This window comes from Camellia sinensis, chromosome 11 (assembly GCF_055761805.1).
Source record: "Camellia sinensis isolate YWXY chromosome 11, ASM5576180v1, whole genome shotgun sequence".
NCBI classification, from domain to species: Eukaryota; Viridiplantae; Streptophyta; class Magnoliopsida; order Ericales; family Theaceae; genus Camellia; species Camellia sinensis.
In genome coordinates, this window is record NC_138971.1 from 2,964,809 (window position 1) to 2,991,849 (window position 27,041).

Sequence of the window (27,041 nt, forward strand, 5' to 3'; positions counted from 1 at the left end):
GCAAGAAATGGTACCGAAACCCCGTATTTACATATCTGCCACTGTGCAGGAGAATCCGGATAGGTGTTCGAGTGTTCGAACCGTATTGCGCAAGAAATGGTATGTAAACCCCGTATTTACATATCTGCCACTGTGCAGGAGAATCCGTATAGGTGTTCGAGTGTTCGAACCGTAATGCGCAAGAAATGGTATGTAAACCCCGTATTTACATATCTGCCACTGTGCAGGAGAATCCGTATAGGTGTTCGAGTGTTCGAACCGTAATGCGCAAGAAATGGTACGGAAACCCCGTATTTACATATCTGCCACTGTGCAGGAGAATCCGCATAGGTGTTCGAGTGTTCGAACCGTAATGCCCAAGAAATGGTATGTAAACCCCGTATTTACATATCTGCCACTGTGCAGGAGAATCCGCATAGGTGTTCGAGTGTTCGAACCGTAATGCGCAAGAAATGGTATGTAAACCCCGTATTTACATATCTGCCACTCTGCAGGAGAATCCGTATAGGTGTTCGAGTGTTCCAACCGTAATGCGCAAGAAATGGTACCGAAACCCCGTATTTACATATCTGCCACTGTGCAGGAGAATCCGTATAGGTGTTCGAGTGTTCGAACCGTAATGCGCAAGAAATGGTACCGAAACCCCGTATTTACATATCTGCCACTGTGCAGGAGAATCCGCATAGGTGTTCGAGTGTTCGAACCGTAATGCGCAAGAAATGGTATGTAAACCGCGTATTTGCATATCTGCCACTGTGCAGGAGAATCCGCATAGGTGTTCGAGTGTTCGAACCGTAATGCGCAAGAAATGGTATGTAAACCACGTATTTACATATCTGCCACTGTGCAGGAGAATCCGTATAGGTGTTCGAGTGTTCCAACCGTAATGCGCAAGAAATGGTACCGAAACCCCGTATTTACAAATCTGCCACTGTGCAGGAGAATCCGTATAGGTGTTCGAGTGTTCGAACCGTAATGCGCAAGAAATGGTACCGAAACCCCGTATTTACATATCTGCCACTGTGCAGGGGAATCCGTATAGGTGTTCGAGTGTTCTAACCGTAATGCGCAAGAAATGGTATGTAAACCCCGTATTTACATATCTGCCACTGTGCAGGAGAATCAGCATAGGTGTTCGAGTGTTCGAACCGTAATGCGCAAGAAATGGTATGTAAACCCCGTATTTACATATCTGCCACTGTGCAGGAGAATCCGTATAGGTGTTCGAGTGTTCGAACCGTAATGCGCAAGAAATGGTACCGAAACCCCGTATTTACATACCTGCCACTGTGCAGGAGAATCCGCATAGGTGTTCGAGTGTTCGAACCTTATTGCGCATGAAATGGTAGGTAAACCCCGTATTTACATATCTGCCACTGTGTAGGAGAATTCGTATAGGTGTTCGAGTGTTCGAACCGTAATGCGCAAGAAATGGTATGTAAACCCCGTATTTACATATCTGCCACTGTGCAGGAGAATCCGTATAGGTGTTCGACTGTTCGAACCGTAATGCGCAAGAAATTGTACGGAAACCCCGTATTTACATATCTGCCACTGTGCAGGAGAATCCGCATATGTGTTCGAGTGTTCGAACCGTAATGCGCAAGAAATGATATGTGAACCCCGTATTTACATACCTGCCACTGTACAGGAGAATCCGCATAGGTGTTCGAGTGTTCGAACCGTAATGCGCAAGAAATGGTATGTAAACCCCGTATTTACATATCTGCCACTCTGCAGGAGAATCCGTATAGGTGTTCGAGTGTTCCTACCGTAATGCGCAAGAAATGGTACCGAAACCCCGTATTTACATATCTGCCACTGTGCAGGACAATCCGTATAGGTGTTCGAGTGTTCGAACCGTAATGCGCAAGAAATGGTACCGAAACCCCGTATTTACATATCTGCCACTGTGCAGGAGAATCCGCATAGGTGTTCGAGTGTTCGAACCGTAATGCGCAAGAAATGGTATGTAAACCCCGTATTTACATATCTGCCACTGTGCAGGAGAATCCGTATAGGTGTTCGAGTGTTCGAACCGTAATGCGAAAGAAATGGTACCGAAACCCCGTATTTACATATCTGCCACTGTGCAGGACAATCCGCATAGGTGTTCGAGTGTTCGAACCGTAATGCGCAAGTAATGGTATGTAAACCCCGTATTTACATATCTGCCACTGTGCAGGAGAATCCGCATAGGTGTTCGAGTGTTCGAACCGTAATGCGCAAGAAATGGTATGTAAACCCCGTATTTACATATCTGCCACTCTGCAGGAGAATCCGTATAGGTGTTCGAGTGTTCCAACCGTAATGCGCAAGAAATGGTACCGAAACCCCGTATTTACATATCTGCCACTGTGCAGGAGAATCCGTATAGGTGTTCGAGTGTTCGAACCGTAATGCGCAAGAAATGGTACCGAAACCCCGTATTTACATATCGGCCACTGTGCAGGAGAATCCGCATAGGTGTTCGAGTGTTCGAACCGTAATGCGCAAGAAATGGTATGTAAACCCCGTATTTACATATCTGCCACTGTGCAGGAGAATCCGCATAGGTGTTCGAGTGTTCGAACCGTAATGCGCAAGAAATGGTATGTAAACCCCGTATTTACATATCTGCCACTGTGCAGGAGAATCCGTATAGGTGTTCGAGTGTTCCAACCGTAATGCGCAAGAAATGGTACCGAAACCCCGTATTTACATATCTGCCACTGTGGAGGAGAATCCGTATAGGTGTTCGAGTGTTCGAACCGTAATGCGCAAGAAATGGTACCGAAACCCCGTATTTACATATCTGCCACTATGCAGGGGAATCCGTATAGGTGTTCGAGTGTTCGAACCGTAATGCGCAAGAAATGGTATGTAAACCCCGTATTTACATATCTGCCACTGTGCAGGAGAATCCGCATAGGTGTTCGAGTGTTCGAACCGTAATGCGCAAGAAATGGTATGTAAACCCCGTATTTACATATCTGCCACTGTGCAGGAGAATCCGTATAGGTGTTCGAGTGTTCGAACCGTAATGCGCAAGAAATGGTATGTAAACCCCGTATTTACATATCTGCCACTGTGCAGAAGAATCCGCATAGGTGTTCGAGTGTTCGAACCGTAATGCGCAAGTAATGGTATGTAAACCCCGTATTTACATATCTGCCACTGTGCAGGAGAATCCGTATAGGTGTTCGAGTGTTCGAACCGTAATGCGCAAGAAATGGTATGGAAACCCCGTATTTACATATCTGCCACTCTGCAGGAGAATCCGTATAGGTGTTCGAGTGTTCCAACCGTAATGCGCAAGAAATGGTACCGAAACCCCGTATTTACATATCTGCCACTGTGCAGGAGAATCCGTATAGGTGTTCGAGTGTTCGAACCGTAATGCGCAAGAAATGGTACCGAAACCCCGTATTTACATATCGGCCACTGTGCAGGAGAATCCGCATAGGTGTTCGAGTGTTCGAACCGTAATGCGCAAGAAATGGTATGTAAACCCCGTATTTACATATCTGCCACTGTGCAGGAGAATCCGCATAGGTGTTCGAGTGTTCGAACCGTAATGCGCAAGAAATGGTATGTAAACCCCGTATTTACATATCTGCCACTGTGCAGGAGAATCCGTATAGGTGTTCGAGTGTTCCAACCGTAATGCGCAAGAAATGGTACCGAAACCCCGTATTTACATATCTGCCACTGTGGAGGAGAATCCGTATAGGTGTTCGAGTGTTCGAACCGTAATGCGCAAGAAATGGTACCGAAACCCCGTATTTACATATCTGCCACTATGCAGGGGAATCCGTATAGGTGTTCGAGTGTTCGAACCGTAATGCGCAAGAAATGGTATGTAAACCCCGTATTTACATATCTGCCACTGTGCAGGAGAATCAGCATAGGTGTTCGAGTGTTCGAACCGTAATGCGCAAGAAATGGTATGTAAACCCCGTATTTACATATCTGCCACTGTGCAGGAGAATCCGCATAGGTGTTCGAGTGTTCGAACCGTAATGCGCAAGAAATGGTATGTAAACCCCGTATTTACATATCTGCCACTGTGCAGAAGAATCCGTATAGGTGTTCGAGTGTTCCAACCGTAATGCGCAAGAAATGGTACCGAAACCCCGTATTTACATATCTGCCACTGTGCAGGAGAATCCGTATAGGTGTTCGAGTGTTCGAACCGTAATGCGCAAGAAATGGTACCGAAACCCCGTATTTACATATCTGCCACTGTGCAGGAGAATCCGTATAGGTGTTCGAGTGTTCGAACCGTAATGCGCAAGAAATGGTACCGAAACCCCGTATTTACATATCTGCCACTGTGCAGGGGAATCCGTATAGGTGTTCGAGTGTTCGAACCGTAATGCGCAAGAAATGGTATGTAAACCCCGTATTTACATATCTGCCACTGTGCAGGAGAATCAGCATAGGTGTTCGAGTGTTCGAACCGTAATGCGCAAGAAATGGTATGTAAACCGCGTATTTACATATCTGCCACTGTGCAGGAGAATCCGTATAGGTGTTCGAGTGTTCGAACCGTAATGCGCAAGAAATGGTACGGAAACCCCGTATTTACATATCTGCCACTGTGCAGGAGAATCCGCATAGGTGTTCGAGTGTTCGAACCGTAATGCCCAAGAAATGGTATGTAAACCCCGTATTTACATATCTGCCACTGTGCAGGAGAATCCGCATAGGTGTTCGAGTGTTCGAACCGTAATGCGCAAGAAATGGTATGTAAACCCCGTATTTACATATCTGCCACTCTGCAGGAGAATCCGTATAGGTGTTCGAGTGTTCCAACCGTAATGCGCAAGAAATGGTACCGAAACCCCGTATTTACATATCTGCCACTGTGCAGGAGAATCCGTATAGGTGTTCGAGTGTTCGAACCGTAATGCGCAAGAAATGGTACCGAAACCCCGTATTTACATATCTGCCACTGTGCAGGAGAATCCGCATAGGTGTTCGAGTGTTCGAACCGTAATGCGCAAGAAATGGTATGTAAACCGCGTATTTGCATATCTGCCACTGTGCAGGAGAATCCGCATAGGTGTTCGAGTGTTCGAACCGTAATGCGCAAGAAATGGTATGTAAACCACGTATTTACATATCTGCCACTGTGCAGGAGAATCCGTATAGGTGTTCGAGTGTTCCAACCGTAATGCGCAAGAAATGGTACCGAAACCCCGTATTTACAAATCTGCCACTGTGCAGGAGAATCCGTATAGGTGTTCGAGTGTTCGAACCGTAATGCGCAAGAAATGGTACCGAAACCCCGTATTTACATATCTGCCACTGTGCAGGGGAATCCGTATAGGTGTTCGAGTGTTCGAACCGTAATGCGCAAGAAATGGTATGTAAACCCCGTATTTACATATCTGCCACTGTGCAGGAGAATCAGCATAGGTGTTCGAGTGTTCGAACCGTAATGCGCAAGAAATGGTATGTAAACCGCGTATTTACATATCTGCCACTGTGCAGGAGAATCCGTATAGGTGTTCGAGTGTTCGAACCGTAATGCGCAAGAAATGGTACCGAAACCCCGTATTTACATATCTGCCACTGTGCAGGAGGATCCGCATAGGTGTTCGAGTGTTCGAACCTTATTGCGCATGAAATGGTAGGTAAACCCCGTATTTACATATCTGCCACTGTGTAGGAGAATTCGTATAGGTGTTCGAGTGTTCGAACCGTAATGCGCAAGAAATGGTATGTAAACCCCGTATTTACATATCTGCCACTGTGCAGGAGCATCCGTATAGGTGTTCGAGTGTTCGAACCGTAATGCGCAAGAAATTGTACGGAAACCCCGTATTTACATATCTGCCACTGTGCAGGAGAATCCGCATATGTGTTCGAGTGTTCGAACCGTAATGCGCAAGAAATGGTATGTAAACCCCGTATTTACATACCTGCCACTGTGCAGGAGAATCCGCATAGGTGTTCGAGTGTTCGAACCGTAATGCGCAAGAAATGGTATGTAAACCCCGTATTTACATATCTGCCACTCTGTAGGAGAATCCGTATAGGTGTTCGAGTGTTCGAACCGTAATGCGCAAGAAATGGTACGGAAACCCCCGTATTTACATATCTGCCACTGTGCAGGAGAATCCGCATAGGTGTTCGAGTGTTCGAACCGTAATGCGCAAGAAATGGTATGTAAACCCCGTATTTACATATCTGCCACTGTGCAGGAGAATCCGCATAGGTGTTCGAGTGTTCGAACCGTAATGCGCAAGAAATGGTATGTAAACCCCGTATTTACATATCTGCCACTCTGCAGGAGAATCCGTATAGGTGTTCGAGTGTTCCAACCGTAATGCGCAAGAAATGGTACCGAAACCCCGTATTTACATATCTGCCACTGTGCAGGAGAATCCGTATAGGTGTTCGAGTGTTCGAACCGTAATGCGCAAGAAATGGTACCGAAACCCCGTATTTACATATCTGCCACTGTGCAGGAGAATCCGCATAGGTGTTCGAGTGTTCGAACCGTAATGCGCAAGAAATGGTATGTAAACCCCGTATTTCCATATCTGCCACTGTGCAGGAGAATCCGCATAGGTGTTCGAGTGTTCGAACCGTAATGCGCAAGAAATGGTATGTAAACCCCGTATTTACATATCTGCCACTGTGCAGGAGAATCCGTATAGGTGTTCGAGTGTTCCAACCGTAATGCGCAAGAAATGGTACCGAAACCCCGTATTTACATATCTGCCACTGTGCAGGAGAATCCGTATAGGTGTTCGAGTGTTCGAACCGTAATGCGCAAGAAATGGTACCGAAACCCCGTATTTACATATCTGCCACTGTGCAGCGGAATCCGTATAGGTGTTCGAGTGTTCGAACCGTAATGCTAGAGAAATGGTATGTAAACCCCGTATTTACATATCTGCCACTGTGCAGGAGAATCAGCATAGGTATTCGAGTGTTCGAACCGTAATGCGCAAGAAATGGTATGTAAACCCCGTATTTACATATCTGCCACTGTGCAGGAGAATCCGTATAGGTGTTCGAGTGTTCGAACCGTAATGCGCAAGAAATGGTACCGAAACCCCGTATTTACATATCTGCCACTGTGCAGGAGAATCCGCATAGGTGCTCGAGTGTTCGAACCGTATTGCGCATGAAATGGTATGTAAACCCCGTATTTACATATCTGCCACTGTGCAGGAGAATCCGTATAGGTGTTCGAGTGTTCCAACCGTAATGCGCAAGAAATGGTACCGAAACCCCGTATTTACATATCTGCCACTGTGCAGGAGAATCCGTATAGGTGTTCGAGTGTTCGAACCGTAATGCGCAAGAAATGGTACCGAAACCCCGTATTTACATATCTGCCACTGTGCAGGGGAATCCGTATAGGTGTTCGAGTGTTCGAACCGTAATGCGCAAGAAATGGTATGTAAACCCCGTATTTACATATCTGCCACTCTGCAGGAGAATCCGTATAGGTGTTCGAGTGTTCCAACCGTAATGCGCAAGAAATGGTACCGAAACCCCGTATTTACATATCTGCCACTGTGCAGGAGAATCCGTATAGGTGTTCGAGTGTTCCAACCGTAATGCGCAAGAATTGGTACCGAAACCCCGTATTTACATATCTGCCACTGTGCAGGAGAATCCGTATAGGTGTTCGAGTGTTCGAACCGTAATGCGCAAGAAATGGTACCGAAACCCCGTATTTACATATCTGCCACTGTGCAGGAGAATCCGCATAGGTGTTCGAGTGTTCGAACCGTAATGCGCAAGAAATGGTATGTAAACCCCGTATTTACATATCTGCCACTGTGCAGGAGAATCCGTATAGGTGTTCGAGTGTTCGAACCGTAATGCGCAAGAAAATGGTACCGAAACCCCGTATTTACATATCTGCCACTGTGCAGGAGAATCCGCATAGGTGTTCGAGTGTTCGAACCGTAATGCGCAAGAAATGGTATGTAAACCCCGTATTTGCATATCTGCCACTGTGCAGGAGAATCCGCATAGGTGTTCGAGTGGTCGAACCGTAATGCGCCAGAAATGGTATGTAAACCCCGTATTTACATATCTGCCACTGTGCAGGAGAATCCGTATAGGTGTTCGAGTGTTCCAACCGTAATGCGCAAGAAATGGTACCGAAACCCCGTATTTACATATCTGCCACTGTGCAGGAGAATCCGTATAGGTGTTCGAGTGTTCGAACCGTAATGCGCAAGAAATGGTACCGAAACCCCGTATTTACATATCTGCCACTGTGCAGGGGAATCCGTATAGGTGTTCGAGTGTTCGAACCGTAATGCGCAAGAAATGGTATGTAAACCCCGTATTTACATATCTGCCACTCTGCAGGAGAATCCGTATAGGTGTTCGAGTGTTCCAACCGTAATGCGCAAGAAATGGTACCGAAACCCCGTATTTACATATCTGCCACTGTGCAGGAGAATCCGTATAGGTGTTCGAGTGTTCGAACCGTAATGCGCAAGAAATGGTACCGAAACCCCGTATTTACATATCTGCCACTGTGCAGGAGAATCCGCATAGGTGTTCGAGTGTTCGAACCGTAATGCGCAAGAAATGGTATGTAAACCCCGTATTTACATATCTGCCACTCTGCAGGAGAATCCGTATAGGTGTTCGAGTGTTCCAACCGTAATGCGCAAGAAATGGTACCGAAACCCCGTATTTACATATCTGCCACTGTGCAGGAGAATCCGTATAGGTGTTCGAGTGTTCGAACCGTAATGCGCAAGAAATTGTACGGAAACCCCGTATTTATATATCTGCCACTGTGCAGGAGAATCCGCATATGTGTTCGAGTGTTCGAACCGTAATGCGCAAGAAATGGTATGTAAACCCCGTATTTACATACCTGCCACTGTGCAGGAGAATCCGCATAGGTGTTCGAGTGTTCGAACCGTAATGCGCAAGAAATGGTATGTAAACCCCGTATTTACATATCTGCCACTCTGCAGGAGAATCCGTATAGGTGTTCGAGTGTTCGAACCGTAATGCGCAAGAAATGGTACCGAAACCCCGTATTTACATATCTGCCACTGTGCAGGAGAATCCGTATAGGTGTTCGAGTGTTCGAACCGTAATGCGCAAGAAATGGTACCGAAACCCCGTATTTACATATCTGCCACTGTGCAGGAGAATCCGCATAGGTGTTCGAGTGTTCGAACCGTAATGCGCAAGAAATGGTATGTAAACCCCGTATTTACATATCTGCCACTGTGCAGGAGAATCCGCATAGGTGTTCGAGTGTTCGAACCGTAATGCGCAAGAAATGGTATGTAAACCCCGTATTTACATATCTGCCACTCTGCAGGAGAATCCGTATAGGTGTTCGAGTGTTCCAACCGTATTGCGCAAGAAATGGTACCGAAACCCCGTATTTACATATCTGCCACTGTGCAGGAGAATCCGTATAGGTTTTCGAGTGTTCCAACCGTAATGCGCAAGAAATGGTACCGAAACCCCGTATTTACATATCTGCCACTGTGTAGGAGAATCCGTATAGGTGTTCGAGTGTTCGAACCGTAATGCGCAAGAAATGGTACCGAAACCCCGTATTTACATATCTGCCACTGTGCAGGAGAATCCGCATAGGTGTTCGAGTGTTCGAACCGTAATGCGCAAGAAATGGTATGTAAACCCCGTATTTGCATATCTGCCACTGTGCAGGAGAATCCGCATAGGTGTTCGAGTGTTCGAACCGTAATGCGCAAGAAATGGTATGTAAACCACGTATTTACATATCTGCCACTGTGCAGGAGAATCCGTATAGGTGTTCGAGTGTTCCAACCGTAATGCGCAAGAAATGGTACCGAAACCCCGTATTTACATATCTGCCACTGTGCAGGAGAATCCGTATAGGTGTTCGAGTGTTCGAACCGTAATGCGCAAGAAATGGTACCGAAACCCCGTATTTACATATCTGCCACTGTGCAGGAGAATCCGCATAGGTGTTCGAGTGTTCGAACCGTAATGCGCAAGAAATGGTATGTAAACCCCGTATTTACATATCTGCCACTGTGCAGGAGAATCCGTATAGGTGTTCGAGTGTTCGAACCGTAATGCGCAAGAAATGGTACCGAAACCCCGTATTTACATATCTGCCACTGTGCAGGAGAATCCGCATAGGTGTTCGAGTGTTCGAACCGTAATGCACAAGAAATGGTATGTAAACCCCGTATTTGCATATCTGCCACTGTGCAGGAGAATCCGCATAGGTGTTCGAGTGGTCGAACCGTAATGCGCAAGAAATGGTATGTAAACCCCGTATTTACATATCTGCCACTGTGCAGGAGAATCCGTATAGGTGTTCGAGTGTTCCAACCGTAATGCGCAAGAAATGGTACCGAAACCCCGTATTTACATATCTGCCACTGTGCAGGAGAATCCGTATAGGTGTTCGAGTGTTCGAACCGTAATGCGCAAGAAATGGTACCGAAACCCCGTATTTACATATCTGCCACTGTGCAGGGGAATCCGTATAGGTGTTCGAGTGTTCGAACCGTAATGCGCAAGAAATGGTATGTAAACCCCGTATTTACATATCTGCCACTCTGCAGGAGAATCCGCATAGGTGTTCGAGTGTTCCAACCGTAATGCGCAAGAAATGGTATGTAAACCCCGTATTTACATATCTGCCACTGTGCAGGAGAATCCGCATAGGTGTTCGAGTGTTCGAACCGTAATGCGCAAGAAATGGTACCGAAACCCCGTATTTACATATCTGCCACTCTGCAGGAGAATCCGTATAGGTGTTCGAGTGTTCCAACCGTAATGCGCAAGAAATGGTACCGAAACCCCGTATTTACATATCTGCCACTGTGCAGGAGAATCCGTATAGGTGTTCGAGTGTTCGAACCGTAATGCGCAAGAAATGGTACCGAAACCCCGTATTTACATATCTGCCACTGTGCAGGAGAATCCGCATAGGTGTTCGAGTGTTCGAACCGTAATGCGCAAGAAATGGTATGTAAACCCCGTATTTCCATATCTGCCACTGTGCAGGAGAATCCGCATAGGTGTTCGAGTGTTCGAACCGTAATGCGCAAGAAATGGTATGTAAACCCCGTATTTACATATCTGCCACTGTGCAGGAGAATCCGTATAGGTGTTCGAGTGTTCCAACCGTAATGCGCAAGAAATGGTACCGAAACCCCGTATTTACATATCTGCCACTGTGCAGGAGAATCCGTATAGGTGTTCGAGTGTTCGAACCGTAATGCGCAAGAAATGGTACCGAAACCCCGTATTTACATATCTGCCACTGTGCAGCGGAATCCGTATAGGTGTTCGAGTGTTCGAACCGTAATGCTAGAGAAATGGTATGTAAACCCCGTATTTACATATCTGCCACTGTGCAGGAGAATCCGCATAGGTATTCGAGTGTTCGAACCGTAATGCGCAAGAAATGGTATGTAAACCCCGTATTTACATATCTGCCACTGTGCAGGAGAATCCGTATAGGTGTTCGAGTGTTCGAACCGTAATGCGCAAGAAATGGTACCGAAACCCCGTATTTACATATCTGCCACTCTGCAGGAGAATCCGCATAGGTGTTCGAGTGTTCCAACCGTATTGCGCAAGAAATGGTACCGAAACCCCGTATTTACATATCTGCCACTGTGCAGGAGAATCCGTATAGGTGTTCGAGTGTTCCAACCGTAATGCGCAAGAAATGGTACCGAAACCCCGTATTTACATATCTGCCACTGTGCAGGAGAATCCGTATAGGTGTTCGAGTGTTCGAACCGTAATGCGCAAGAAATGGTACCGAAACCCCGTATTTACATATCTGCCACTGTGCAGGGGAATCCGTATAGGTGTTCGAGTGTTCGAACCGTAATGCGCAAGAAATGGTATGTAAACCCCGTATTTACATATCTGCCACTCTGCAGGAGAATCCGTATAGGTGTTCGAGTGTTCCAACCGTAATGCGCAAGAAATGGTACCGAAACCCCGTATTTACATATCTGCCACTGTGCAGGAGAATCCGTATAGGTGTTCGAGTGTTCCAACCGTAATGCGCAAGAATTGGTACCGAAACCCCGTATTTACATATCTGCCACTGTGCAGGAGAATCCGTATAGGTGTTCGAGTGTTCGAACCGTAATGCGCAAGAAATGGTACCGAAACCCCGTATTTACATATCTGCCACTGTGCAGGAGAATCCGCATAGGTGTTCGAGTGTTCGAACCGTAATGCGCAAGAAATGGTATGTAAACCCCGTATTTACATATCTGCCACTGTGCAGGAGAATCCGCATATGTGTTCGAGTGTTCGAACCGTAATGCGCAAGAAATGATATGTAAACCCCGTATTTACATACCTGCCACTGTGCAGGAGAATCCGCATAGGTGTTCGAGTGTTCGAACCGTAATGCGCAAGAAATGGTATGTAAACCCCGTATTTACATATCTGCCACTCTGCAGGAGAATCCGTATAGGTGTTCGAGTGTTCCAACCGTAATGCGCAAGAAATGGTACCGAAACCCCGTATTTACATATCTGCCACTGTGCAGGAGAATCCGTATAGGTGTTCGAGTGTTCCAACCGTAATGCGCAAGAAATGGTACCGAAACCCCGTATTTACATATCTGCCACTGTGCAGGAGAATCCGTATAGGTGTTCGAGTGTTCGAACCGTAATGCGCAAGAAATGGTACCGAAACCCCGTATTTACATATCTGCCACTGTGCAGGGGAATCCGTATAGGTGTTCGAGTGTTCGAACCGTAATGCGCAAGAAATGGTATGTAAACCCCGTATTTACATATCTGCCACTCTGCAGGAGAATCCGTATAGGTGTTCGAGTGTTCCAACCGTAATGCGCAAGAAATGGTACCGAAACCCCGTATTTACATATCTGCCACTGTGCAGGAGAATCCGTATAGGTGTTCGAGTGTTCGAACCGTAATGCGCAAGAAATGGTACCGAAACCCCGTATTTACATATCTGCCACTGTGCAGGAGAATCCGCATAGGTGTTCGAGTGTTCGAACCGTAATGCGCAAGAAATGGTATGTAAACCCCGTATTTACATATCTGCCACTCTGCAGGAGAATCCGTATAGGTGTTCGAGTGTTCCAACCGTAATGCGCAAGAAATGGTACCGAAACCCCGTATTTACATATCTGCCACTGTGCAGGAGAATCCGTATAGGTGTTCGAGTGTTCGAACCGTAATGCGCAAGAAATTGTACGGAAACCCCGTATTTATATATCTGCCACTGTGCAGGAGAATCCGCATATGTGTTCGAGTGTTCGAACCGTAATGCGCAAGAAATGGTATGTAAACCCCGTATTTACATACCTGCCACTGTGCAGGAGAATCCGCATAGGTGTTCGAGTGTTCGAACCGTAATGCGCAAGAAATGGTATGTAAACCCCGTATTTACATATCTGCCACTCTGCAGGAGAATCCGTATAGGTGTTCGAGTGTTCGAACCGTAATGCGCAAGAAATGGTACCGAAACCCCGTATTTACATATCTGCCACTGTGCAGGAGAATCCGTATAGGTGTTCGAGTGTTCGAACCGTAATGCGCAAGAAATGGTACCGAAACCCCGTATTTACATATCTGCCACTGTGCAGGAGAATCCGCATAGGTGTTCGAGTGTTCGAACCGTAATGCGCAAGAAATGGTATGTAAACCCCGTATTTACATATCTGCCACTGTGCAGGAGAATCCGCATAGGTGTTCGAGTGTTCGAACCGTAATGCGCAAGAAATGGTATGTAAACCCCGTATTTACATATCTGCCACTCTGCAGGAGAATCCGTATAGGTGTTCGAGTGTTCCAACCGTATTGCGCAAGAAATGGTACCGAAACCCCGTATTTACATATCTGCCACTGTGCAGGAGAATCCGTATAGGTTTTCGAGTGTTCCAACCGTAATGCGCAAGAAATGGTACCGAAACCCCGTATTTACATATCTGCCACTGTGTAGGAGAATCCGTATAGGTGTTCGAGTGTTCGAACCGTAATGCGCAAGAAATGGTACCGAAACCCCGTATTTACATATCTGCCACTGTGCAGGAGAATCCGCATAGGTGTTCGAGTGTTCGAACCGTAATGCGCAAGAAATGGTATGTAAACCCCGTATTTGCATATCTGCCACTGTGCAGGAGAATCCGCATAGGTGTTCGAGTGTTCGAACCGTAATGCGCAAGAAATGGTATGTAAACCACGTATTTACATATCTGCCACTGTGCAGGAGAATCCGTATAGGTGTTCGAGTGTTCCAACCGTAATGCGCAAGAAATGGTACCGAAACCCCGTATTTACATATCTGCCACTGTGCAGGAGAATCCGTATAGGTGTTCGAGTGTTCGAACCGTAATGCGCAAGAAATGGTACCGAAACCCCGTATTTACATATCTGCCACTGTGCAGGAGAATCCGCATAGGTGTTCGAGTGTTCGAACCGTAATGCGCAAGAAATGGTATGTAAACCCCGTATTTACATATCTGCCACTGTGCAGGAGAATCCGTATAGGTGTTCGAGTGTTCGAACCGTAATGCGCAAGAAATGGTACCGAAACCCCGTATTTACATATCTGCCACTGTGCAGGAGAATCCGCATAGGTGTTCGAGTGTTCGAACCGTAATGCACAAGAAATGGTATGTAAACCCCGTATTTGCATATCTGCCACTGTGCAGGAGAATCCGCATAGGTGTTCGAGTGGTCGAACCGTAATGCGCAAGAAATGGTATGTAAACCCCGTATTTACATATCTGCCACTGTGCAGGAGAATCCGTATAGGTGTTCGAGTGTTCCAACCGTAATGCGCAAGAAATGGTACCGAAACCCCGTATTTACATATCTGCCACTGTGCAGGAGAATCCGTATAGGTGTTCGAGTGTTCGAACCGTAATGCGCAAGAAATGGTACCGAAACCCCGTATTTACATATCTGCCACTGTGCAGGGGAATCCGTATAGGTGTTCGAGTGTTCGAACCGTAATGCGCAAGAAATGGTATGTAAACCCCGTATTTACATATCTGCCACTCTGCAGGAGAATCCGTATAGGTGTTCGAGTGTTCCAACCGTAATGCACAAGAAATGGTACCGAAACCCCGTATTTACATATCTGCCACTGTGCAGGAGAATCCGTATAGGTGTTCGAGTGTTCGAACCGTAATGCGCAAGAAATGGTACCGAAACCCCGTATTTACATATCTGCCACTGTGCAGGAGAATCCGCATAGGTGTTCGAGTGTTCGAACCGTAATGCGCAAGAAATGGTATGTAAACCCCGTATTTACATATCTGCCACTCTGCAGGAGAATCCGTATAGGTGTTCGAGTGTTCCAACCGTAATGCGCAAGAAATGGTACCGAAACCCCGTATTTACATATCTGCCACTGTGCAGGAGAATCCGTATAGGTGTTCGAGTGTTCGAACCGTAATGCGCAAGAAATTGTACGGAAACCCCGTATTTACATATCTGCCACTGTGCAGGAGAATCCGCATATGTGTTCGAGTGTTCGAACCGTAATGCGCAAGAAATGGTATGTAAACCCCGTATTTACATACCTGCCACTGTGCAGGAGAATCCGCATAGGTGTTCGAGTGTTCGAACCGTAATGCGCAAGAAATGGTATGTAAACCCCGTATTTACATATCTGCCACTCTGCAGGAGAATCCGTATAGGTGTTCGAGTGTTCGAACCGTAATGCGCAAGAAATGGTACCGAAACCCCGTATTTACATATCTGCCACTGTGCAGGAGAATCCGTATAGGTGTTCGAGTGTTCGAACCGTAATGCGCAAGAAATGGTACCGAAACCCCGTATTTACATATCTGCCACTGTGCAGGAGAATCCGCATAGGTGTTCGAGTGTTCGAACCGTAATGCGCAAGAAATGGTATGTAAACCCCGTATTTACATATCTGCCACTGTGCAGGAGAATCCGCATAGGTGTTCGAGTGTTCGAACCGTAATGCGCAAGAAATGGTATGTAAACCCCGTATTTACATATCTGCCACTCTGCAGGAGAATCCGTATAGGTGTTCGAGTGTTCCAACCGTATTGCGCAAGAAATGGTACCGAAACCCCGTATTTACATATCTGCCACTGTGCAGGAGAATCCGTATAGGTGTTCGAGTGTTCCAACCGTAGTGCGCAAGAAATGGTACCGAAACCCCGTATTTACATATCTGCCACTGTGTAGGAGAATCCGTATAGGTGTTCGAGTGTTCGAACCGTAATGCGCAAGAAATGGTACCGAAACCCCGTATTTACATATCTGCCACTGTGCAGGAGAATCCGCATAGGTGTTCGAGTGTTCGAACCGTAATGCGCAAGAAATGGTATGTAAACCCCGTATTTGCATATCTGCCACTGTGCAGGAGAATCCGCATAGGTGTTCGAGTGTTCGAACCGTAATGCGCAAGAAATGGTATGTAAACCACGTATTTACATATCTGCCACTGTGCAGGAGAATCCGTATAGGTGTTCGAGTGTTCCAACCGTAATGCGCAAGAAAAAATGGTACCGAAACCCCGTATTTACATATCTGCCACTGTGCAGGAGAATCCGTATAGGTGTTCGAGTGTTCGAACCGTAATGCGCAAGAAATGGTACCGAAACCCCGTATTTACATATCTGCCACTGTGCAGGAGAATCCGCATAGGTGTTCGAGTGTTCGAACCGTAATGCGCAAGAAATGGTATGTAAACCCCGTATTTACATATCTGCCACTGTGCAGGAGAATCCGCATATGTGTTCGAGTGTTCGAACCGTAATGCGCAAGAAATGATATGTAAACCCCGTATTTACATACCTGCCACTGTGCAGGAGAATCCGCATAGGTGTTCGAGTGTTCGAACCGTAATGCGCAAGAAATGGTATGTAAACCCCGTATTTACATATCTGCCACTCTGCAGGAGAATCCGTATAGGTGTTCGAGTGTTCCAACCGTAATGCGCAAGAAATGGTACCGAAACCCCGTATTTACATATCTGCCACTGTGCAGGAGAATCCGTATAGGTGTTCGAGTGTTCCAACCGTAATGCGCAAGAAATGGTACCGAAACCCCGTATTTACATATCTGCCACTGTGCAGGAGAATCCGCATAGGTGTTCGAGTGTTCGAACCGTAATGCACAAGAAATGGTATGTAAACCCCGTATTTGCATATCTGCCACTGTGCAGGAGAATCCGCATAGGTGTTCGAGTGGTCGAACCGTAATGCGCAAGAAATGGTATGTAAACCCCGTATTTACATATCTGCCACTGTGCAGGAGAATCCGTATAGGTGTTCGAGTGTTCCAACCGTAATGCGCAAGAAATGGTACCGAAACCCCGTATTTACATATCTGCCACTGTGCAGGAGAATCCGTATAGGTGTTCGAGTGTTCGAACCGTAATGCGCAAGAAATGGTACCGAAACCCCGTATTTACATATCTGCCACTGTGCAGGGGAATCCGTATAGGTGTTCGAGTGTTCGAACCGTAATGCGCAAGAAATGGTATGTAAACCCCGTATTTACATATCTGCCACTCTGCAGGAGAATCCGTATAGGTGTTCGAGTGTTCCAACCGTAATGCGCAAGAAATGGTACCGAAACCCCGTATTTACATATCTGCCACTGTGCAGGAGAATCCGTATAGGTGTTCGAGTGTTCGAACCGTAATGCGCAAGAAATGGTACCGAAACCCCGTATTTACATATCTGCCACTGTGCAGGAGAATCCGCATAGGTGTTCGAGTGTTCGAACCGTAATGCGCAAGAAATGGTATGTAAACCCCGTATTTACATATCTGCCACTCTGCAGGAGAATCCGTATAGGTGTTCGAGTGTTCCAACCGTAATGCGCAAGAAATGGTACCGAAACCCCGTATTTACATATCTGCCACTGTGCAGGAGAATCCGTATAGGTGTTCGAGTGTTCGAACCGTAATGCGCAAGAAATTGTACGGAAACCCCGTATTTACATATCTGCCACTGTGCAGGAGAATCCGCATATGTGTTCGAGTGTTCGAACCGTAATGCGCAAGAAATGGTATGTAAACCCCGTATTTACATACCTGCCACTGTGCAGGAGAATCCGCATAGGTGTTCGAGTGTTCGAACCGTAATGCGCAAGAAATGGTATGTAAACCCCGTATTTACATATCTGCCACTCTGCAGGAGAATCCGTATAGGTGTTCGAGTGTTCGAACCGTAATGCGCAAGAAATGGTACCGAAACCCCGTATTTACATATCTGCCACTGTGCAGGAGAATCCGTATAGGTGTTCGAGTGTTCGAACCGTAATGCGCAAGAAATGGTACCGAAACCCCGTATTTACATATCTGCCACTGTGCAGGAGAATCCGCATAGGTGTTCGAGTGTTCGAACCGTAATGCGCAAGAAATGGTATGTAAACCCCGTATTTACATATCTGCCACTGTGCAGGAGAATCCGCATAGGTGTTCGAGTGTTCGAACCGTAATGCGCAAGAAATGGTATGTAAACCCCGTATTTACATATCTGCCACTCTGCAGGAGAATCCGTATAGGTGTTCGAGTGTTCCAACCGTATTGCGCAAGAAATGGTACCGAAACCCCGTATTTACATATCTGCCACTGTGCAGGAGAATCCGTATAGGTGTTCGAGTGTTCCAACCGTAGTGCGCAAGAAATGGTACCGAAACCCCGTATTTACATATCTGCCACTGTGTAGGAGAATCCGTATAGGTGTTCGAGTGTTCGAACCGTAATGCGCAAGAAATGGTACCGAAACCCCGTATTTACATATCTGCCACTGTGCAGGAGAATCCGCATAGGTGTTCGAGTGTTCGAACCGTAATGCGCAAGAAATGGTATGTAAACCCCGTATTTGCATATCTGCCACTGTGCAGGAGAATCCGCATAGGTGTTCGAGTGTTCGAACCGTAATGCGCAAGAAATGGTATGTAAACCACGTATTTACATATCTGCCACTGTGCAGGAGAATCCGTATAGGTGTTCGAGTGTTCCAACCGTAATGCGCAAGAAAAAATGGTACCGAAACCCCGTATTTACATATCTGCCACTGTGCAGGAGAATCCGTATAGGTGTTCGAGTGTTCGAACCGTAATGCGCAAGAAATGGTACCGAAACCCCGTATTTACATATCTGCCACTGTGCAGGAGAATCCGCATAGGTGTTCGAGTGTTCGAACCGTAATGCGCAAGAAATGGTATGTAAACCCCGTATTTACATATCTGCCACTGTGCAGGAGAATCCGCATATGTGTTCGAGTGTTCGAACCGTAATGCGCAAGAAATGATATGTAAACCCCGTATTTACATACCTGCCACTGTGCAGGAGAATCCGCATAGGTGTTCGAGTGTTCGAACCGTAATGCGCAAGAAATGGTATGTAAACCCCGTATTTACATATCTGCCACTCTGCAGGAGAATCCGTATAGGTGTTCGAGTGTTCCAACCGTAATGCGCAAGAAATGGTACCGAAACCCCGTATTTACATATCTGCCACTGTGCAGGAGAATCCGTATAGGTGTTCGAGTGTTCCAACCGTAATGCGCAAGAAATGGTACCGAAACCCCGTATTTACATATCTGCCACTGTGCAGGAGAATCCGTATAGGTGTTCGAGTGTTCGAACCGTAATGCGCAAGAAATGGTACCGAAACCCCGTATTTACATATCTGCCACTGTGCAGGGGAATCCGTATAGGTGTTCGAGTGTTCGAACCGTAATGCGCAAGAAATGGTATGTAAACCCCGTATTTACATATCTGCCACTCTGCAGGAGAATCCGTATAGGTGTTCGAGTGTTCCAACCGTAATGCGCAAGAAATGGTACCGAAACCCCGTATTTACATATCTGCCACTGTGCAGGAGAATCCGTATAGGTGTTCGAGTGTTCGAACCGTAATGCGCAAGAAATGGTACCGAAACCCCGTATTTACATATCTGCCACTGTGCAGGAGAATCCGCATAGGTGTTCGAGTGTTCGAACCGTAATGCGCAAGAAATGGTATGTAAACCCCGTATTTACATATCTGCCACTCTGCAGGAGAATCCGTATAGGTGTTCGAGTGTTCCAACCGTAATGCGCAAGAAATGGTACCGAAACCCCGTATTTACATATCTGCCACTGTGCAGGAGAATCCGTATAGGTGTTCGAGTGTTCGAACCGTAATGCGCAAGAAATTGTACGGAAACCCCGTATTTACATATCTGCCACTGTGCAGGAGAATCCGCATATGTGTTCGAGTGTTCGAACCGTAATGCGCAAGAAATGGTACCGAAACCCCGTATTTACATATCTGCCACTGTGCAGGAGAATCCGCATAGGTGTTCGAGTGTTCGAACCGTAATGCGCAAGAAATGGTATGTAAACCCCGTATTTGCATATCTGCCACTGTGCAGGAGAATCCGCATAGGTGTTCGAGTGTTCGAACCGTAATGCGCAAGAAATGGTATGTAAACCACGTATTTACATATCTGCCACTGTGCAGGAGAATCCGTATAGGTGTTCGAGTGTTCCAACCGTAATGCGCAAGAAAAAATGGTACCGAAACCCCGTATTTACATATCTGCCACTGTGCAGGAGAATCCGTATAGGTGTTCGAGTGTTCGAACCGTAATGCGCAAGAAATGGTACCGAAACCCCGTATTTACATATCTGCCACTGTGCAGGAGAATCCGCATAGGTGTTCGAGTGTTCGAACCGTAATGCGCAAGAAATGGTATGTAAACCCCGTATTTACATATCTGCCACTGTGCAGGAGAATCCGCATATGTGTTCGAGTGTTCGAACCGTAATGCGCAAGAAATGATATGTAAACCCCGTATTTACATACCTGCCACTGTGCAGGAGAATCCGCATAGGTGTTCGAGTGTTCGAACCGTAATGCGCAAGAAATGGTATGTAAACCCCGTATTTACATATCTGCCACTCTGCAGGAGAATCCGTATAGGTGTTCGAGTGTTCCAACCGTAATGCGCAAGAAATGGTACCGAAACCCCGTATTTACATATCTGCCACTGTGCAGGAGAATCCGTATAGGTGTTCGAGTGTTCCAACCGTAATGCGCAAGAAATGGTACCGAAACCCCGTATTTACATATCTGCCACTGTGCAGGAGAATCCGTATAGGTGTTCGAGTGTTCGAACCGTAATGCGCAAGAAATGGTACCGAAACCCCGTATTTACATATCTGCCACTGTGCAGGAGAATCCGCATAGGTGTTCGAGTGTTCGAACCGTAATGCGCAAGAAATGGTATGTAAACCCCGTATTTACATATCTGCCACTGTGCAGGAGAATCCGCATATGTGTTCGAGTGTTCGAACCGTAATGCGCAAGAAATGATATGTAAACCCCGTATTTACATACCTGCCACTGTGCAGGAGAATCCGCATAGGTGTTCGAGTGTTCGAACCGTAATGCGCAAGAAATGGTATGTAAACCCCGTATTTACATATCTGCCACTCTGCAGGAGAATCCGTATAGGTGTTCGAGTGTTCCAACCGTAATGCGCAAGAAATGGTACCGAAACCCCGTATTTACATATCTGCCACTGTGCAGGAGAATCCGTATAGGTGTTCGAGTGTTCCAACCGTAATGCGCAAGAAATGGTACCGAAACCCCGTATTTACATATCTGCCACTGTGCAGGAGAATCCGTATAGGTGTTCGAGTGTTCGAACCGTAATGCGCAAGAAATGGTACCGAAACCCCGTATTTACATATCTGCCACTGTGCAGGGGAATCCGTATAGGTGTTCGAGTGTTCGAACCGTAATGCGCAAGAAATGGTATGTAAACCCCGTATTTACATATCTGCCACTCTGCAGGAGAATCCGTATAGGTGTTCGAGTGTTCCAACCGTAATGCGCAAGAAATGGTACCGAAACCCCGTATTTACATATCTGCCACTGTGCAGGAGAATCCGTATAGGTGTTCGAGTGTTCGAACCGTAATGCGCAAGAAATGGTACCGAAACCCCGTATTTACATATCTGCCACTGTGCAGGAGAATCCGCATAGGTGTTCGAGTGTTCGAACCGTAATGCGCAAGAAATGGTATGTAAACCCCGTATTTACATATCTGCCACTCTGCAGGAGAATCCGTATAGGTGTTCGAGTGTTCCAACCGTAATGCGCAAGAAATGGTACCGAAACCCCGTATTTACATATCTGCCACTGTGCAGGAGAATCCGTATAGGTGTTCGAGTGTTCGAACCGTAATGCGCAAGAAATTGTACGGAAACCCCGTATTTACATATCTGCCACTGTGCAGGAGAATCCGCATATGTGTTCGAGTGTTCGAACCGTAATGCGCAAGAAATGGTACCGAAACCCCGTATTTACATATCTGCCACTGTGCAGGAGAATCCGCATAGGTGTTCGAGTGTTCGAACCGTAATGCGCAAGAAATGGTATGTAAACCCCGTATTTGCATATCTGCCACTGTGCAGGAGAATCCGCATAGGTGTTCGAGTGTTCGAACCGTAATGCGCAAGAAATGGTATGTAAACCACGTATTTACATATCTGCCACTGTGCAGGAGAATCCGTATAGGTGTTCGAGTGTTCCAACCGTAATGCGCAAGAAAAAATGGTACCGAAACCCCGTATTTACATATCTGCCACTGTGCAGGAGAATCCGTATAGGTGTTCGAGTGTTCGAACCGTAATGCGCAAGAAATGGTACCGAAACCCCGTATTTACATATCTGCCACTGTGCAGGAGAATCCGCATAGGTGTTCGAGTGTTCGAACCGTAATGCGCAAGAAATGGTATGTAAACCCCGTATTTACATATCTGCCACTGTGCAGGAGAATCCGCATATGTGTTCGAGTGTTCGAACCGTAATGCGCAAGAAATGATATGTAAACCCCGTATTTACATACCTGCCACTGTGCAGGAGAATCCGCATAGGTGTTCGAGTGTTCGAACCGTAATGCGCAAGAAATGGTATGTAAACCCCGTATTTACATATCTGCCACTCTGCAGGAGAATCCGTATAGGTGTTCGAGTGTTCCAACCGTAATGCGCAAGAAATGGTACCGAAACCCCGTATTTACATATCTGCCACTGTGCAGGAGAATCCGTATAGGTGTTCGAGTGTTCCAACCGTAATGCGCAAGAAATGGTACCGAAACCCCGTATTTACATATCTGCCACTGTGCAGGAGAATCCGTATAGGTGTTCGAGTGTTCGAACCGTAATGCGCAAGAAATGGTACCGAAACCCCGTATTTACATATCTGCCACTGTGCAGGGGAATCCGTATAGGTGTTCGAGTGTTCGAACCGTAATGCGCAAGAAATGGTATGTAAACCCCGTATTTACATATCTGCCACTCTGCAGGAGAATCCGTATAGGTGTTCGAGTGTTCCAACCGTAATGCGCAAGAAATGGTACCGAAACCCCGTATTTACATATCTGCCACTGTGCAGGAGAATCCGTATAGGTGTTCGAGTGTTCGAACCGTAATGCGCAAGAAATGGTACCGAAACCCCGTATTTACATATCTGCCACTGTGCAGGAGAATCCGCATAGGTGTTCGAGTGTTCGAACCGTAATGCGCAAGAAATGGTATGTAAACCCCGTATTTACATATCTGCCACTCTGCAGGAGAATCCGTATAGGTGTTCGAGTGTTCCAACCGTAATGCGCAAGAAATGGTACCGAAACCCCGTATTTACATATCTGCCACTGTGCAGGAGAATCCGTATAGGTGTTCGAGTGTTCGAACCGTAATGCGCAAGAAATTGTACGGAAACCCCGTATTTACATATCTGCCACTGTGCAGGAGAATCCGCATATGTGTTCGAGTGTTCGAACCGTAATGCGCAAGAAATGGTATGTAAACCCCGTATTTACATACCTGCCACTGTGCAGGAGAATCCGCATAGGTGTTCGAGTGTTCGAACCGTAATGCGCAAGAAATGGTATGTAAACCCCGTATTTACATATCTGCCACTCTGCAGGAGAATCCGTAAGTTCGAGTGTTCGAACCGTAATGCGCAAGAAATGGTACCGAAACCCCGTATTTACATATCTGCCACTGTGCAGGAGAATCCGTATAGGTGTTCGAGTGTTCGAACCGTAATGCGCAAGAAATGGTACCGAAACCCCGTATTTACATATCTGCCACTGTGCAGGGGAATCCGTATAGGTGTTCGAGTGTTCGAACCGTAATGCGCAAGAAATGGTATGTAAACCCCGTATTTACATATCTGCCACTCTGCAGGAGAATCCGTATAGGTGTTCGAGTGTTCCAACCGTAATGCGCAAGAAATGGTACCGAAACCCCGTATTTACATATCTGCCACTGTGCAGGAGAATCCGTATAGGTGTTCGAGTGTTCGAACCGTAATGCGCAAGAAATGGTACCGAAACCCCGTATTTACATATCTGCCACTGTGCAGGAGAATCCGCATAGGTGTTCGAGTGTTCGAACCGTAATGCGCAAGAAATGGTATGTAAACCCCGTATTTACATATCTGCCACTCTGCAGGAGAATCCGTATAGGTGTTCGAGTGTTCCAACCGTAATGCGCAAGAAATGGTACCGAAACCCCGTATTTACATATCTGCCACTGTGCAGGAGAATCCGTATAGGTGTTCGAGTGTTCGAACCGTAATGCGCAAGAAATTGTACGGAAAACCCGTATTTACATATCTGCCACTGTGCAGGAGAATCCGCATATGTGTTCGAGTGTTCGAACCGTAATGCGCAAGAAATGGTATGTAAACCCCGTATTTACATACCTGCCACTGTGCAGGAGAATCCGCATAGGTGTTCGAGTGTTCGAACCGTAATGCGCAAGAAATGGTATGTAAACCCCGTATTTACATATCTGCCACTCTGCAGGAGAATCCGTATAGGTGTTCGAGTGTTCGAACCGTAATGCGCAAGAAATGGTACCGAAACCCCGTATTTACATATCTGCCACTGTGCAGGAGAATCCGTATAGGTGTTCGAGTGTTCGAACCGTAATGCGCAAGAAATGGTACCGAAACCCCGTATTTACATATCTGCCACTGTGCAGGAGAATCCGCATAGGTGTTCGAGTGTTCGAACCGTAATGCGCAAGAAATGGTATGTAAACCCCGTATTTACATATCTGCCACTGTGCAGGAGAATCCGCATAGGTGTTCGAGTGTTCGAACCGTAATGCGCAAGAAATGGTATGTAAACCCCGTATTTACATATCTGCCACTCTGCAGGAGAATCCGTATAGGTGTTCGAGTGTTCCAACCGTATTGCGCAAGAAATGGTACCGAAACCCCGTATTTACATATCTGCCACTGTGCAGGAGAATCCGTATAGGTGTTCGAGTGTTCCAACCGTAGTGCGCAAGAAATGGTACCGAAACCCCGTATTTACATATCTGCCACTGTGTAGGAGAATCCGTATAGGTGTTCGAGTGTTCGAACCGTAATGCGCAAGAAATGGTACCGAAACCCCGTATTTACATATCTGCCACTGTGCAGGAGAATCCGCATAGGTGTTCGAGTGTTCGAACCGTAATGCGCAAGAAATGGTATGTAAACCCCGTATTTGCATATCTGCCACTGTGCAGGAGAATCCGCATAGGTGTTCGAGTGTTCGAACCGTAATGCGCAAGAAATGGTATGTAAACCACGTATTTACATATCTGCCACTGTGCAGGAGAATCCGTATAGGTGTTCGAGTGTTCCAACCGTAATGCGCAAGAAAAAATGGTACCGAAACCCCGTATTTACATATCTGCCACTGTGCAGGAGAATCCGTATAGGTGTTCGAGTGTTCGAACCGTAATGCGCAAGAAATGGTACCGAAACCCCGTATTTACATATCTGCCACTGTGCAGGAGAATCCGCATAGGTGTTCGAGTGTTCGAACCGTAATGCGCAAGAAATGGTATGTAAACCCCGTATTTACATATCTGCCACTGTGCAGGAGAATCCGCATATGTGTTCGAGTGTTCGAACCGTAATGCGCAAGAAATGATATGTAAACCCCGTATTTACATACCTGCCACTGTGCAGGAGAATCCGCATAGGTGTTCGAGTGTTCGAACCGTAATGCGCAAGAAATGGTATGTAAACCCCGTATTTACATATCTGCCACTCTGCAGGAGAATCCGTATAGGTGTTCGAGTGTTCCAACCGTAATGCGCAAGAAATGGTACCGAAACCCCGTATTTACATATCTGCCACTGTGCAGGAGAATCCGTATAGGTGTTCGATTGTTCCAACCGTAATGCGCAAGAAATGGTACCGAAACCCCGTATTTACATATCTGCCACTGTGCAGGAGAATCCGCATAGGTGTTCGAGTGTTCGAACCGTAATGCACAAGAAATGGTATGTAAACCCCGTATTTGCATATCTGCCACTGTGCAGGAGAATCCGCATAGGTGTTCGAGTGGTCGAACCGTAATGCGCAAGAAATGGTATGTAAACCCCGTATTTACATATCTGCCACTGTGCAGGAGAATCCGTATAGGTGTTCGAGTGTTCCAACCGTAATGCGCAAGAAATGGTACCGAAACCCCGTATTTACATATCTGCCACTGTGCAGGAGAATCCGTATAGGTGTTCGAGTGTTCGAACCGTAATGCGCAAGAAATGGTACCGAAACCCCGTATTTACATATCTGCCACTGTGCAGGGGAATCCGTATAGGTGTTCGAGTGTTCGAACCGTAATGCGCAAGAAATGGTATGTAAACCCCGTATTTACATATCTGCCACTCTGCAGGAGAATCCGTATAGGTGTTCGAGTGTTCCAACCGTAATGCGCAAGAAATGGTACCGAAACCCCGTATTTACATATCTGCCACTGTGCAGGAGAATCCGTATAGGTGTTCGAGTGTTCGAACCGTAATGCGCAAGAAATGGTACCGAAACCCCGTATTTACATATCTGCCACTGTGCAGGAGAATCCGCATAGGTGTTCGAGTGTTCGAACCGTAATGCGCAAGAAATGGTATGTAAACCCCGTATTTACATATCTGCCACTCTGCAGGAGAATCCGTATAGGTGTTCGAGTGTTCCAACCGTAATGCGCAAGAAATGGTACCGAAACCCCGTATTTACATATCTGCCACTGTGCAGGAGAATCCGTAT